Genomic DNA, 15,616 nt, shown 5'->3' with positions numbered 1-15,616 from the left:
CATGAAGTGTCAAGAAGTACGTTCTCTTGATCGTGCAATTTTTGGTGCAAAAAAGGTTCTGGAAACGTGTTACGTTCCAGTGGCGTTGCCCTTACTGTATTATCTCGCAGTGCAGAAGCAGATGAACTGGAACGGCAGTGCGTTTCACTTCAGACCGAAGTGCTTATTTTATGGCGATAGCAATTATACGCACGCTCCAGCCGCATTTCCGCCGTCGGCGTCGTCGTGATGTTCCGTATAAAGCCCAAGTGCGACAACACCGCGGTCTCGCGCGCGCAAGGGAGGAAGGGGGGGAGGAAGCGCACGCCGTCTTCCATTTCGTGCGCTAGGCAGCAGGGGAGGCGTTATACACCTGCAACGGCTACGTATAGTGTGGCCCATCACTGATCTGCGGTCGACACAGTCTCTAGGTGCACCGAAGGCTGATGGCTTCCGTGTGCGTCGTGTTCTCGCCGCTCAGTTCGCGTTGATGCGAGAGGCAGCACGAAGGGCAATTCGCTCGCTGCTGCTGCCGCTCTTCCTCGCTCCAGCGTTTTGACAGCGAGTGTGCGCGCTCATCGAGTGAGATGTGTTCGTGTTGGCCTGTGCGTGCGTGAGACCATGCCTCCTAATGTAGTTAGTAAGCTCATTTCCCCGCGGAAATGACTCTCTTTCGCAACTCCCTTTCGTGTCAGGGTGGCATGCTAAGGCTCGAACTAGACATTGTCGAACCGAGCGCGACGCATGTGACACACAAGCGTTTCTCGTCCTCGACCTCAAGGCATTCTTTAATAATGGGTCCCATTTGGCCAGTCTACGCGAACTTAGCAGCACAACCTTCGGATGGCGAATCTACCTCTATATACGCACCTTCTTCACGAAGGGTACTGCGACGCTCCAATTAGGCAGCGAACAATCTGGTCAAATGAGTTTAGGAAGCACTGGCACGCCCCGAGGGGCAGTACTCTTCCACCCTCCTTTGCGATTTGGATATGCGACCTTTAGCGTTCAATCTCGAGGAGATTCCTGACCTCTCGAGAAGATTCCTGGTTACGCTGTGGATGGCCGGACGCTCTGGCGGGCACATGCAAGACACCCTCCAAGCAGCAGTTGACCAGGTCGAACAAGTAGGTCACGACTTGATTCTCAGGTGCTCCCCCACCAAATCGCATCTTCTCTTCGCGCAACCTCGCGCACACTCTACTTGTCGCTCACACACCAAAAAACGACATCGCCCTCGTCTTGGACTCCAGCACATCAGGGACTCCAAGGCAACGAAATGGCTCATGACGCTGCTCGAGGATTCACAGACCGAGTGGCTGCAAATGTGGGCCTAACTCTAAAACCCAGTGACTCCCGACAAACACGCCAATAAAGACGCGCTCATCACATTCCATAAAATTCGTAGGCATTACAGACACCGTCGCCCAATGTATCCACCTCTCTGTGTCTGTAGCACGCGCCAGAGAGAAATGTGGCGGCAACTACAAACTCGCAAGCAGAGCTCTCCCATGTCATGTGTCTGTGCCCTCCCCCCCCCCCCCCCCGCATCCTCAAACCATTAATTAGCAGCGGGGAGCTCTGGGAGACTGCCCTGCGCAGCTCCCATCCCATCCTACAGATGCGGGTTCTGTGGTGGGCTGAGGAGGTAGGGGAGGCCTACCGCGACTCGTACACGGACGTCTAGCCACATAATGTGGTGACGGACGCCTGCTTGAAGTGAAGCACTTAGACATTCCTACCCCCTCCCCTGGCCACTTCCCTTCGTTTAAAAAGGGAAATCAAGTTTATTCATTCATCCTTACTTCCTATAGTTGTCTAATAATTTTATATCGCAATCTTCCCCTTTCCCCCACCCCCAGTGTAGGGTAGCAAACCGGATGCTGTTCTGGTTGACCTCCCTGCCTTCCCTCCCCTTGCTTTCTCTTCTCTCTCTCTCTTATATCGCAATCGGTGCCTCGACTTTCGGGCAGAACTGTGATTTTTTTTTTTTAAAGCAACTGCTACGTACATTGGGCATAGCAAAAAGATGATTCGTGTATCGGTTTATTTGAATTCTGCATTCTACATTGCATTCTAAAGAAATCAACGTGAGGGAACTAGGTAGGAAGCTTCGATGAGATTTACTGTGCCAGAACGGCTAAAACACCAGAAAGTACTGTGAAACCCGTGACGTCATGCTGACGTACAGCGGCGCTAAGGTTTAATGCAAGTTATGGCCGCTGTTTGGTGTATCTCGAACCCCGCAAAGGCTAATACGTGTTGTATCGCTTTACTTCTTTTCAGGACTAAACAGTGTTGCTTCCGCCTTTCCGACTACCGGCCGGCATCGCAAGTGCTTCGAGCTTCCGCTACCAAAGGTGAGTTTTCATCGAGCTCGCAGTTGCTGAAAAGCTGAGAGTAAGCTAGGCGACCTCATCCTTCTTAATGAGGTATCGAGCGAGTGAGAAGTAAACATAAAAAAATATAGCCATTAAAAGAATACGGCATATTCAACGCGCTTGTTTCAACGTTGAATCTACGTCAAGTGAAGCTGTGTTGAAATTATGGGCCAAGAGACGCATGACGCGTGTAATTAGACATTATTTTCGAGTATGCGCAGAGGAACTGTTCACACTGCTATGAGTAATATAATGCGAAAGATTTGCACATTATTGGACGGACAGACTCCCCGGACTGTTCAGTGTGTGGCGCTGTAGAGACTATAGAACATGTGCTCGTGGTGTGCCCTGAGTATGCGCGAGAAAGACTGACATTGGCAGGTACATTGAGACATTTACACAATGGACCACTTTCGGAGGACCTCTTGCTAGGCGCGTGGCCACAGCGTTGGCAGACGACAGAGACAATGCGTGCACATTCACGTTTCCTAGGTGACACGGGCCTGGACTCACGCCTGTGATGCCAGTTGTGTAATGTGTCATTCACCTCGTTCCTCCCATTATCATCCCCCATTGTGACCCTTTTTCTTCCCCTCTTCCCCTTCCCTTACGTAGAGTAGCAGGCCAGATGCTCCATTATCCGGCCGACCTCTCTACATTTTCCATTCATTAAACTACTTCTTCATAAAAGAAGAATGATGAATGAGAAACACACATATGGACAGGACGGGCGCCATCTTGTCCGTTTCTTTCTCTTGTTGCGCCGCATTACTCACACCAGTATGTTTGACCGGCTGGATCAAACAAAGTCTTCGCTGTGCAAAACTTCGCGTTCTTCTTCCATCGCAGACGTTCTGCGCAGTTTGGTTTCGCGCTAACGCGCTGGTAACTTCTCGTGTTCCGCACCGCCTTTCGCTAAAGCACAGTGATACAGCACGGTTCCGCAATACAAACACAATGTGCCACGCAGTTGAAGCTAGGACCGCCCGCTGGCCAAGAGCATAACTTGAAGCACCGCGGAGCATACGAGGACCGGAACGGACAAAAAACAATCAGAACAGGACAAGCACGCGATCGGCGCTCGTCCTGTTGCTCAAGGTGGACCAAGCCGTCCGAGTCACGTTGCTGCTGCTGGCCGAGAGCTTGGGGCATCCCGGATTGGCTTCACCTCGAAAGAGGGAGCTTGTGAGCACTGTTGTTTCCTTTAATTAATTTGTGGCCAAGTAGCCTTTCGACTGAACTATGTACCGGGCAGCCACGCTAAAACCGCAGAGAGGTGGGCAAAAAGGCAAAAAATAAAAAAAAAAGCTGCTCGTGAAAGCTCTGGCAGCGCTGACCGTCGACGTATGTGCATGTTCCCGTTGTCCTCACCACTTCGCGCACTAACGTCAGAAGAATATGACACGCATGTAAGCCGAGCATGTGTGTTTTCTTTTTCTTTTTTCGAAATGCGACCTGCATGGTATTCGTGTCGAAAGTGGGGACCTTGATTTTCGGTGTGCGCAAGTGTTTAGAAAAAAAAAAAAATTCGGCAGACACTCAAGACTGCTCACGTGTGGGAATGCGAAAGCATTGCACCGTATGTAGTCCTCGGAACGCCGCGAACGCGCCCGTGTTATACGCGTGACGTGTCGCCACCTCCTCCTCTCCTTTTGCCGCGCCGTCACGTGACAGTGACGCGCGCATTAGGCCGCACCTTTAGTCAGCCATGTTTGGTACCGTCTGTTGGTCACGCCGACGGATTTTCTCGTGCTGCGCCTTCTAGTGCCTTCGCATTAACATTTAAAACGAATTGCATCTTTTATCGTAAAGCATTGAATAGAGCGCTGCGTGAGGAAAATGCAAATTGGCTATTCAATAGTTGGCGAAGCCTGCAAGGAGTGGGCGCACATTCAAGTCGAAAGTTTGCCGAAGATCGGAGCAAGAGGCCGACGCGCGTTCCCTTTGAACGAGGAAGTCGACTGCGCTTCAATGACGTCATTAGATGCGAGCGATTCCAATACGCGGGAGCAGACGGCGGGTTTCACGATTCCAGGCTTTTGTTTTCTTTCGTGTCGGCGTTCCCGTCGACATTTCGCTTACACGGTTCGTGCTTCGATACGGTTTCCTTGTGTATTTGTTCCTGTTCACTGGGGCTCCCCCCCCCCCCCCTTTCACGTGTGCCTACGGATACAGGTTGGTTTCAAAGGCGGTGCATTCAGCCGCGAAATCATAGTCGCGAGTGTCTTTAATTACGTTTCGCTCTTTGGTGATTCTCGCTCGGAGATAAACCAGTTATGCTATGCGGTGCGTCGAAAAACGGGAGTTTGTCGCTGCAATATACCCGACAGTTCACCTCTGTAGTCTGCTCCGCTCGCGGTGGCGCTGAATCCTTTTCAGCTCAGCGGATTACGTCATCTCGAAGGGACTATAGCATACTGCGTGTACATGCAAAACACCCCAGAATTTTCTGTAAAGCATACGAAATTAGGCTCGTTTTACGATTTTACGAATGCTGCGTCAACTTTCAAAAAAAAGAAAAATTGTTGGCGGAGAAGTTGCGCTCGTCGATTTCCCAACTTTCCGTCGCAAGTCTCACTCTCCCTTCCGCTCTCTGTTTCTTTTTTTATCCCCCTACTCCTTCTCCCCGTGCAAGGCAGCGTAGCCGAACTACCTCCGGTTAACCTCCCTGCCTTTCTATGTGTCCGCTCTCTCTATCTCTCTGCTGATGGTGAAAGGACGTTAGAATAATGTTTGCTTCGAGCAAATCTGTACAGACGAGTTCCCGAAGGATTCGAGATCAGCAACACAAAAGTCGCTGCAAAAGTCACTTTGACCTTGTCAAGAATGTGTTGCTTGTCACTATGAACTGTATCAAGCACTTTGCTTCTTCTTTGCTGCTTCTAAATGTAAATCACCTTTAATAAAGCGCGTTTGTATCCCGGAAAATACGAGTTTTCAGCGCAAGCTTTAAAAAAAATCAAAATAAATAAATTTGCATGGATAGGATGTATCGGGGACAGATGCGACAGTGGGGTACCGAAACGTTTTGTACGTCCTGCAGATGGTGCACGTAGAAGTAACGTCAACAAATGCAGAAGTGACAGTTATTCACGCGTTTTAGAAAGCTCGCATGTTGAACCGGTGGAGGTCCCACGGTCAAATCTCGTAATCGTACTCGCTGCCTGTCCGTAGTGGACCCGCACCGTGGTCAAATGTGGTGGGCACAAATTTGCATTCCCTCCCCCCAACCCCCCCTTCTCTTTTGCTGCCCGATACTCTTCACGCCGTTTTGGAATCCTATGTGTCGACTGCTCGGGGCGCCGTAGCCGAAACAACCGTCAAATTCCTGCAGGAAATTGCACAATTGTAAGCCTTATAACTCGTAATGAGCGCATGTTTTTGTATTATGGATAATACTATATACTATACGGTGGAGTGAGATCCCGACAAACGTACACTGCCGAGATGCGCCTGTCTGAAATACGAGTGAGAGACTAAATTTAGCTCCGGTTACGTCATGCTTGACGCGACGTCAGAAGCCATCGGGGCCAGGATCGCGCAATGCTTTTCTTTTTCGCCTCTACACAGCGATGCCGAAATAAGTTGCTTTAGAGATACAAGCGATACTGGTATTACATGTTTTCGTTGCGTTTTGTTACAGACATGTAACTTTACGTGCGATTTTCTCAAGCAACCCCACGTGCTGAACGAAAAAGGAAGAGGTTTCGCGTCAAAATGCCTCCAATTTCCCGTCAATTTACCGCGCTGTTTCAATCACAAACATCGATGATTCTGCTGCTTTATAACTATAACAACTCGCGCAGCAACCCGTGCTCAAAAAGAGAAAAGAAAAGAACGAAGATAATGCGGTGTCAAGCTTTTGTTTTCAATATTTCTTTATATATTCTGGCAACTGAAAACAACAGAAGTGTTGGCAGAAACGAGGAGGAGGGAACGCCCTCTTTCCGGTCGACCTTCACCTCCGAGCGCGCCCGAAGGATTCCGAACGCAACGAATAGACAAATGCGCATGCAGTATGTTGGTTCGGACGAGGCACAATCTCCCTCTGTCCGTCCACGCGGAAATGGCTTGCGTAGGGAGCATCCACAGACCGCCCGGCGTCAACAAGATTACGCGAATCCTTCACTCTCTCTCTCTCTCCCCCTCTTATATAGCGTCTCCCCTCCCCCCCGCTTCCTAGTTTGCCCTTTATTCCCGGCGCACGTTCGCAACATCCCTCTACCACGTTCGCGGCGGATAACTCGATTGGTTCCGACGGCTGGCTCTGTGTTGTGTCTCGCCGGAAGGTGGCAGCACCCGAGCTGTTTATTTCTCCCACGTATTGGTGCGGGCAGACTCGTGGCGGCGGAAAGGCGTTATATACCTCGCGGCTTGGACGGCTTAGCGCACTGCCGGACTTCGGCGTTCCTGCGGCCGTAGTGACAAACTGTGTGCAACAGCGTCCTCGGAAGACCTTGATTTATTACGGCGAAGCTGTTTGTGACTAGGCTTCCCCGCGTCTTCTTTTTTTGTGTGTGCGTGTGCAAAAGACCGTGGGCCGATCCCGAAGATGTGAGGTGAAGCATGCTTCAGGCACTCCGCCGACTTGCAAAAAATAAGATTGGGTCCGAATAGAACCCGTGTCTGATATTAAGCTGACGAGAACGGATACTGCACTTAGGCCCGCGTCGGCCACGCCTACGTTCGCGCCGCCCTCTCTTTGTCGGCGTTCCAAGCGCTTTGCGTATCTCGGTTTCTTTCCTTTCGTTCTCCCGTGGTGGCTCTGACTCCATGCGAATGTATGCGAAAATCACGGTAAATGAGTTCGTACCTTTGTTCACAATTCTGTGACACCTCTGTGATGGGGGCGAAATGCGAACACACCCGTGTGCTTAGATTTAGGTGCACGTTAAAGGACCCCAGGTGGTCGCAATTTCCGGAGTCCTCCACTACGGCGTGCCTCATGATCGGAAAGTGGTTTTGGCATATAAAACATAACTTTTTGTGTCGCCTCTGTGTCGTGTGCTAAACAGCTTCGTTGGTCATCAACGTTCACATAATGGAATGGCTCCTGATTTATTTACTTGCTTGGACACCCAAATCAACACACCTGTAACGATTAGTTTTAACCATCTGTGGCGCAATACTCTTAGATTACAATATGCAGTGTTTTTTTTGTCTATAATAATATACATATATTTAAATAAGTGGCTTCCGGCAGTGGGCACAATCCTAGTCCTTCAGCTGGATTACAGCGAGAGGCGGACATTACTTTCACGAAACATAGAAATGCGTAATCGACTAATTAACAATAATTCGCTAAATAACTTTTAAAAATTTACTTTACGCGTCACTTATCGCAAGTTAAAGTTAAAAGGTCTAAAAATTAAACCATATCCACTTGGAAATGATTTTCTGGATGAGACCAGTTTCGAAATATTCATTCCCAAATCATGAGACAAAATGCGTATACATGGGCTAGCTTTCCAGTTACTTTTTTGTTTCAATGCAGAAAACGGCGTTTTGATGAAAAATTAAGTAGAGCAATTGTGCATTTTTACCGCTAATTTGATGGCGCAAATTCTCGAAAACCAGTGACACCCTCAGAATTCATTCCTAGTGGATGCGCCTTGCGAACTAGCCGGCTACAATGAGTAAATAGCCATATATGCGCGGCAATGTAACTATAGTTAAAAACTTACTTAGTGATTGTTGTTAACTAGTCTATTCTGGATCCCGATTACTCGTGCAAGAACAATGTGTGCCGCTTCGAGTGATCCAGCTCAAGAACTACAATTATCCTACAGCGTCCACAGGATATCCTTTGAAGTTCCGTCAAGCCCAAATACATCCCGCATAATGGACCATTCCGAGCTCTGTGAAGAGCTAGTCGTGGCCCATCTTGCTGCGACGCTTAGCAGTGCCTCGCGGACTGGAAACACCTGTCTTGCAATGACAGGGCGAGAATTGGCAGTGTGAGGATTGGGAGGTCAATCCCACCGTTCGTAACCAGTTGTCAAGATTGGAGTCGGGCATGAATTAGATGGTAGCTGGCTCATGCCGTCGTCCAACTTATACACGCTGAGGACGTTGTTGAAGGGAAGGACTGCTTCTCATCGAGAACGAGGAATATGGGCTTATTTACAGTATCTACATAAGGACGTTGCAGTTCATCAGTCTAGCATGACTGCGAGAGAAAGTACACTGAGCAGTCGCACAACAGCGGTTTATAAACACTCGATCCTCCCTCGATCCCTAGGTGAGGTAAACCTTCGACCAGGCATCGTAGACGAGCCGCCTTTTAGCGGGAGGGCTTACACATACACACTTCCGCACATGTTTCATGATCCCCACCGAGGTCAGACGGTCTTCGCAGAACGCGGGGCTTACGTCAGGAAAGGCGCATCTTATTGCCCGAGCTGACCCCCTTAGCGTGGCCGCCGGTTCTCCATTGTTTTGCGTCCTGAAAGGCGCATGGGACGTTGCCGCCAAATACGTCCCCTAGGGAACTCCCCCGCTCGCGGCAGACCAGGTCGGCAGTGGCGTGTTCAGTCACAAAGCCTGGTTCGTCGAACTCATCTCGGCAATCCCGCGACGAAGAGTCGCGGACGCGGTGTATTGTCCTCCGCACACACTAGACTTTGTGACGCCGTTTGGCTAGGTGATGACGGTGGCTTTTCAGGAAAAGTTGACGCCGCTGTCGCCACTGGCTGGCAAAACTTGCACCTCAGCGGGTCGTTTTTAACAGCAGCGTCATCGTACACTGACAGAACACAGCTTGAACGAAAGGCCACTAAAGCGCGGAAGGAAGCGTAAAATCCAGCTGGACCATAGTTGGGTGGTGCTCTTCGGGATATTGTCAAATTTTGTCTAGTTGCGAAATTAGTCTCGTCAGTTCTGACTGGCTATACGCCTTCTCCGATTGACTGAGAACGCCAGCTCCGTTCATTGAGTCTTTCCCTGCGGGGGCACATATGTGGGATAGAGTGTGCAACCTCACACACAACAACAGAGTTTGGGGGAGAGGACAAAAGCGTTGACGATGGAGCACTTTTCGTACACGCGGCGAAGTGAATAAACGGGAATCCCAGGGGTCCAACGCGCAGTCGCTAAGAAAAGAAAAATGGTGCAGCTAATTCATTTGCAAGTTGGAAAGCTCGCCCCCGCAATGCTCGCGCGTCCAAACGAGCCCCATGAGGCTTTTGTCACGGGCCGAGCACGTCGCCACTGGATAGAAACATTTTTTTATGCGACCCCTAAGTACGTCGCTGTCTACGAGGTGGCGCTGTCCCCCGCGCTCCTGTTTGCGCGCGCATGCGTACGTATCCGTAATCCTCTCTCCCCCCCCCCTTCCCCCTGGCGATCGGCGTTCACCGTGCTCGGAGAAGGCAGGTCATCAAGAGGGCCACCATTTGTTCTCAGTCCTTGTTTCCCCGCCGTAGCGGCCGACGCTGCTGTGGCGTCTCGGAAGAATGAGCGAAACTCACGACGGCCTTTGTCGGCTCGACCCATTGGCCTTTTGGCCTGCTCGCTAGGGGCCGTTGCTGCAGCTGCTGCTGCTGCTGGTGCTCTTGTACGCCACGGCCTTGCCGTCGCCGCTGTAGTCGGTAATCGACGTTCATTTGGCGGAGTGTGCTGAGCGTGTTCCGTCTGGCCTTATGGACTCGTTCGTTCCGGTTATTGCTTTTTTCCTTCTGTTTTCTGCCGTCGGGCGCGGAGCACGTTTCGCGAAAATAACTTGTTTTGCCCGTGCCGGGGCTCTCGAAGAAATGCTCATTGCTAACGACTTCCGATGAGAAATCTCTCACTCTCTTTTCTCTCCCTGCCCGAGTGTCTTCGTTGTAGGAGAGGTGCGAAAAGCAGTTGACTGTTTTTCTACCGACTAGTGATTGGACATGTTCTTCGTGACGTTCTTACGGGATCCGTAAGGCTGCCGCATTCTTTTCGCATAGCTTTTTTTTTAAAGAGTAATACGGGATATATGAGAAGCTGTTTCACTTCGCCCGTAAAATCTTAGCAAAAGGCATCGCGTTTGCGTTAGACACGAAACCATACTAACCTGCCCTTTTATTGTGATAACTCTAAAGGAAGGTTATCGCTTTGCTCTGCATTTTCTCTTCACCTGAGAGGGGGCTTTACTTTCGGAACGACTTGGAGTGCTTTCCTCGAGTAACTGTGAAACACAGAAATTCTCTCATTAAAGAACTGCCGAGCCGATTGGAACGAAATTTGTTGCATTTCGGAAAGAAACCTCATCTCTGCCGACTTTATAGACAGCAGAATTCTGATTCAGGACTTCGCACCTTCTACAAAAATGTTTGAGAATAGCCAACTTAAAAGAAAGAAAACTGAAGCACAGTGTTTACATATGCGTGTGTGTGTGTGTGTGTGTTTGTGTGTGTGTGTGCACGCACACACACACACACACACACACACACACACACACACACACACACACACACACACACACACACACACACACACACACACACACACACACACACACACACACACACACACACACTCGATTAGAATAGATATCGCAGCTCTATAACCTGCACCGGTAAGAGGGCGTTAAGCGGATAAGTTTGATACGTGAATTTGAACATCTTACGTGAATTTGTTGCATTGTTTGCGATTGCCTTGCGAATGTCCTACTCGCGAATTAACTGCGTGCACCTCGGATCGATGTGTGACGCCAGTTTTGGCCGCTTTAGATGTCTCCAACAAGGGGCAGTTTTACAGAGCTGAGATATGTCGTTCTTTTATTACAGACACTTACACACATATAAAGTGTGAACAGTACCGGCGGCCGCTAGAAGTGGAAGAAAGAAACTACAACGTCTGCGCACACTGTGCTTCATTTTTCAATCGTCTGCTTGCTGGGTTGCTTCGCTCACTGGGAGGCGATGTTTGCAGAGCGTGCCACAATGGGCCCACTCTGGGTCCGTGCCGCACAGCCTCGTATGTAACTCCAGTATAACCTGCACAAGATATTCTCCAACATAATACGAACTCGCAGTATAGAACGTGTCATTATCCATGGTTTCGCTGCACCATGGAGCGGCATCTGCCCAAGCCTCCAAGCATCGACGGAATTTAAATAAACATTTCATTATTGAGCAATGCGTTAAAAATCGAGTAAATACGGTAAAAAGGTCGGAGTCTCGCTGGCATGGCAGCTCGGCCTGTCCGAGCCGTCACGACGAGTTCCGCGAAGATCCGAGCGAAACTCGATAATTCGTCGGGGGTTCGATATAGGGACGGCTCGAATATGCTCGCCTTCCCTGATCGTCCGAGACCGCGCCGGCCCAACACCACCTAGATAGCACAAGGCCTGTTTACTCCGATCCATGACGTCCGCTACCTGGCCCGAAATTTCCATTGACAAGGCTGGTGTGATGAAAGTGGTGACTTCAAAATCACTGTTGCCTGCTCGAGAGCATCCCTATTAGATTATATGGCAGTCGGGCCAGATAACATGACGTGCATGGATCGGAGTGAAAAGGCCTTGTGCTATCTAGGTGGCGTTGGCCGGCCGCGAAAACCGTTCCCTTCCCCATTTCCCTCTCGCCCAACTGATTTCGCGGAGGCAGGGTAGGAATCGGGAGCCGGACGGCTTCTTCCAGCGGAACAGATTAATCGGGGCAGAGGGGGCGTTCGTGCGCAACGGGAGGCTTTAACGCGGGCTATGGCTCTATGCATACGTTGCTGGAGGTTGTCGATGGGCTGACAAGTCTTTGGGGCTGCCCCCAGCTGCCAGGCGTTTCTTCGACCGCCCCGGTGCGGCAGTTCTTTCAAATTAATGGCGTATATATATATATATATATATATATATATATATATATATATATATATATCTTAGTCCGACCGCCTTGGGGAGCTGCGGCATTGGGGCGAATCTTTCGCGACACTGTAGGGATGTGACGCCTTGCAATTTTTTTAACACTGCCCCGCGAAGGGGCGTGCACAAATAAGTAAGCCATAGCTTGTATACGTGTGGCCCTGTTCGCTAAAGCGTTGCCTCTTTGGCGCTCGACTTGGCAGTTGCCAGCCTGCTCCTCGTTTTCCCTTTCCTGTTACCTGTGTATATGTGTATATGTGTGCAAAACAAAGAATAATAATAATTCGCACGCGGGCGCGCCCATTTCGGGGCTGCAGTTTGCGCACTAAGACATAGTATACGATGTTGGGCCGGAGTCGTGTATATATTTGCGAATGTTTGTGGCCCGAAAGGAACAGCGCAGGAGGAGATGGACTGGAAAGGCGCTCTTTCTGTCCGAACAGTAATTTTTTTTTGTTTTACGTATGGCGAGCATCCCGACTGCTCGATGAGGCGCACTTTTTTATTTTTTTCTGCGAGTATGCCTCCAGCGCGCGAAAAATGACCGCGTGGCCACAAGCGCTCTCAAGATTAAAACTTATTGTGCGCAACAAACAGGGACGAAGAATAGAAGAAACACAAGGACGAGCGCATCGTCCTTGTGTTTCTTCTATTCTTCGTCCCTGTTTGTTGCGCACAATAAGTTTTAAGATGAATTTGTTTCAACTAGGCCGACTCGCAGTCTAGCTCTCAAGAGTTTCCTGCCGCGGTGCCTGGAAAGCACTGCACCACAAGGGCGAGGGTCAGGGCCTCTCCACTTCAACGGGAGTGGTTGCAGTCGTCTGCTAGGTCCGCGTATAGCGGCGAGATCCAGGTCGTTGCGCGCATGCGCACACGGGCAGCCGTGGCAACACCGCCCGAACTGCTGTCGCGAAACGGTGCACGCGGTGATCGCGGGCAACCGGGAAGTGACCGAAGCATCCTAAGCAATGGCGATCGCGTTAAAAAGTCTGAGCTGTTAAAAAAAGGTATGTCGGTGTCAACTGTGCGAACGTGATGCTGTCGCAACACGGGTCTAAAGACGCAGGTATAGCGAAAGTCTCCCCACTTACTTTCTCTTCTTCTTTTTTTTATTTTGTTCCTCTACGCGTCGACGATGGCAGAAGGGCCGCGTGTGATTTACTCTTGATTGATTGAGAGAGCTGTCGCCGTCAGACGCACTGTGGCAAGAGCGAGTGGACCGGACTCCCTTAGCGGTGCACTCGATATGGTGCGATGGAGCTCATCACGTGCAGGGGCGTCGACGTATAGGGAGCAGAGACCGCGTGGGCTCAACCAGATGGGCAGTGGCGTGCTTAACGTCAAAGGGTGAAAAAAAAGTGGATTAAACTTCGTTGAAGAACAAAATAAAAGGACCAAGAGGAACGAGAAGATTCTGCCAGCAGCTGTATGTAACGTACATAATCATCATCATCATAATTATCATCATCATCAGTATGATTACGCCCACTGCAGGGCAAAGGCCCCTCCCATACTTCTTCAACTACCCCGGTCATGTACTAATTGTGGTCATGTTGTCCCTACGAACTTCTTAACCTCATCCGCCCACCTAACTTTCTGCCGCCCCCTGCTACGCTTCCCTTCCCTTGGGATCCATCCCATAACTCTAATGACCATCGCTTATCTTCCCTCCTAATTACGTGTCCTGTCCATGCCCATATCTTTTTCTTGATTTCAACTGAGATATCATTAACTCGCGTTTGTTCCTCCACCCAATCTGCTCTTTTCTTATCCCTTAACGTTACATCTATCATTCTTCTTTCCATAGCTCGTTGGGTCGTCCTCAATTTAAGTAGAACCCTTTTCGTAAGCCTCCAGGTTTCTGCCCCGTACGTGAGTACTGGTAAGACACAGCTGTCATAAACTTTTCTCTTGAGGGATAACGGGAACCTGCTGTTCATGTTCTGAGAATGCCTGCCAAACTCACCCCAGCCCATTCTTATTCGTTTGATTATTTCATTCTCATGATCCAGATCCGCAGTCACTACCTGCCGTAAGTATATGTAGTTGCGCAAACATACAGTTGCGCGAAAATACCGCCGCTGTTGCCTCGTTTTCTTGGTTTGGCGTTCTAAATATGTTTCTTGCTCACTATGGGTGATTGTGAAAAGACTGGATGGAAACGTTCTTGTTCTGTATAGATGGAGAGGGAAACATTTAAGGCAAATGGACGGAAAAGCGAAGTAACATATCGTGGGTGCAAGGATTTTCGTGACGAATCGAATGAAATTCCTCAAACGCACCAACAACATTGCACTTCTCAGCGGCAATGTTTGAAAGAAATGGCTTCCAGAGAAAGAATGTTACGACTAAAAGGATTTAGCCCCATGCGGCAAATCAGTGCGTTTAAATTGTTTTTTATTTCTTTCCTAAAATTTAGACACCACTTAGACAATTACTCGAAACGGCTGTCATTTTAGTCTTCTTCGTGAAACTATGTGATTCGATATCTCATTGCCCCTCTTGCAGAGCTTGTTTCACGTTCCTCTGTGTACATCAACTATTACTGCATTCGTTGCCCTTTTGTTTTTATTTTACCCCTTTCCTCCTCCTCCTCCTCGTTACCACCTTTCTTTCTTTTTTTTTAATTTGCAATTTAAGAGAAGAGGGCGTTTGTTTTGCTGTACACGGCGAACTAATAGAGATGGACATGTTAGCCGGAAACGGCTGCTGCAGGACGCGCTGGCGCGACAAGCGAGATCCCACGCATGCATCGCACTTGCCACGCGAGGCGTCACATCCCACGCGTCACGTGACTCGCGTGCCGGAGTCCCAGAGCTGTCGATCCGGGCCGCTGGATCTCAAACAGGTTGTTTAATGTTTTTTTGTTCACCGCCAATTTCACACATTCGTCTTTATTTGGATGTCCCGACAGTTTACCATGGCTGACAGCGCAAACGGTGCGTTATGTTCTCTCTTGAAAGCTGCGCTTTAGTTCGAGCTTATTGAGTGCGAGCTACATTATGCAGGAAGAATTCCCCTAGTGAAATACTGTAATGGTGCGTCTTAATGTAAAATACGTATCTCAAACACATATAACGTGCAGTCTACCGCATAGAGCTTGATACAATAATTACTAGAGGGAACTCTGTCGTTGCGATCTCTCAGCCACCGTGGGAATGACGGGAAGTACATAGACTTGTCTGATCTTCGTACTTGTAGATTGAGACGTTCTTGTGGCTTTGTTTATTACGCTTTATCTGTGTTCATTGCGCTAAAATTCGAAGCGGTCTATGCTTTTCTTAGTGCAGAATACTCGGCAAACGCCCACAATCGTTACTAACTGCAGCGGCTCGACCTATCGGGGTGGCCAAATCGAAACGCACCAAGCGTCCCAAAACGCTGCAGCTTTCCCAAAATAAATTCGTAAGGGCGTTCTGAGCCACACCTG

The 15,616-nt window shown here is 49.5% G+C and overlaps 1 protein-coding gene across 3 annotated transcripts in view; it reads left to right on the top strand.

The window, feature by feature from the left end:
• LOC135899632 (protein dispatched homolog 1-like) overlaps positions 1 to 15,616 on the top strand; it is a 500,922-nt gene that overhangs the window by 152,630 nt on the left and 332,676 nt on the right. For all 3 annotated transcript variants that reach the window (XM_065428947.2, XM_065428939.2, XM_065428962.2), the window contains one exon: positions 2,266 to 2,339. The gene's annotated coding sequence lies outside the window, so the exon portion shown is untranslated. The remainder of the gene's footprint in view (positions 1 to 2,265; positions 2,340 to 15,616) is intronic.

The sequence above is a fragment of the Dermacentor albipictus genome, chromosome 10 (genome assembly GCF_038994185.2).
Source record: "Dermacentor albipictus isolate Rhodes 1998 colony chromosome 10, USDA_Dalb.pri_finalv2, whole genome shotgun sequence".
Classification (NCBI taxonomy): Eukaryota; Metazoa; Arthropoda; class Arachnida; order Ixodida; family Ixodidae; genus Dermacentor; species Dermacentor albipictus.
The sequence above is the reverse complement of the archived record's forward strand: the minus strand, read 5'-3'. Positions and strand labels throughout refer to the sequence as shown.